The sequence below is a fragment of the Arachis ipaensis genome, chromosome B10, assembly GCF_059453495.1.
Source record: "Arachis ipaensis isolate K30076 ecotype BB chromosome B10, ASM5945349v1, whole genome shotgun sequence".
NCBI lineage: Eukaryota > Viridiplantae > Streptophyta > Magnoliopsida > Fabales > Fabaceae > Arachis > Arachis ipaensis.
In genome coordinates, this window is record NC_142435.1 from 129,134,171 (window position 1) to 129,135,796 (window position 1,626).

Here is a 1,626-nt window from a genome sequence, read left to right on the forward strand (position 1 = left end):
TACTTTGAGAGAGATATTTTGTATATATTGTTTTAACTTTCAAAACTCTGTATGTCAGTATTTAACTAGTCAGCCTAAACTCTGCAGGCTTAGGCTAGTATCTTATGATTAATATACTCTTATATATCTACATATATCTTGTTACCTTACATAGTGTATCTTGTCTTTTATGCTTGTAGCTTCGTGTGAATGTTCGCGCTTTGTAATTCCGTATTTAAGCTTATTTTCTTCATTGGGCTTCTAGAATTATTACTCCTTCTATATTCATATATGTATAAGCATTAGAATTGTCATAACATTTGATTAATCTTTGCTTTACGGCTAAAGGTAAGGCTTAGGATAATTCGGGTGTTACATTTAGTGGTATCAGAGTGGTTCATCCTCATGAGCCTGAAGGATGGACCGATTGTGCTTCGTTGCATATTCTAGGTCATTTTTCTTTCATGCTACTTAGGTTATCTGCTTGATATATGTATAGCATTCTTGTTTGTGAGTGCCTTTTCGGGATAATTGAAGCACTAGGCTTTTGATATTGAGACTGATCACCTTGATATCGATTGTTTGGTGTGGACAGGACCCTAAATGGCATCTCGTAGACAAGGTCAGTCACGTATACGAAGAGACTATGAGGGTAACCCGTCGACGGACAATCACGCTGAACTCGTGGTGGGATAACTAACTTAGTTAACACAATTCAAGCGAGCACTGCTATGACTACTCATGCTAAGCGGCGAACAAGGCAATCATCCGGAAACGAAAATGGAGAAGGTGCTGAGAACAACTTAGGTGGTGTCCCAAGAACTTTAGCTGCTTTTCTGAAAGTTGACCCACTGATTTTCAATGGATCGAGAAACCCTACTGAAGTAGACAAATGGTTCCAAGTTGTGGAGCGTGCATTGCGAACTCAACATGTACCGTATGACCATTTCGTGGAATATGCGGCTTATCAACTAGTGGAAGAAGCTCAGGAATGGTGGCAAGGAGAGCGCCGACTGCTACACCAACAGAATGTGGACATTATATGTTATTCCAGGCAGCTTTCTACAAGAAGTACTTTCATGAGTCAATAAGGGAGGCCAAAGAGTTGGAATTCTTCCGGTTGAAGCAAGGGTCCATAACTGTAGCTGAATACACCAGCAAGTTCGAGGAACTCTGTAGGTTCTCAAGAATAAGTCAACGTGCCCCTGAGTCCTACGAGGGCTGGAAATGCATCAAATACCGAGTACGCTGAGGGAAGATATCATGCGTGTTGTGGCTCTATTGGAGATTGAGAGATTCTCAGAATTGGTGAACGAGGCAAGAGTTGTGGAGGATTGCATTAGGAGAACGACTTTAATGAGAGATACTTGCGGGGGTACCAGTAGCAAAGGTCATGGAAAGTATTTTCCACCAAGAGGCCAGATCTTCAAAAGAGACAGACATGCCACTCATCATTCTCATGGTTAAGGAAGCTTCCGGAGAAACAACAATGTCCAGTTTCACCTGGAAAAAGGAAATGGTCGATGCTATACTTGTGGAATGTTTGGATACATTGCCAAGAATTGCTGTCATGGGAAAAACCAGGATGCGATTCAGAACCAACAGTAAAGCCGTGTATTCGCTGTGAATGCCCTATGCGGGAGCCTG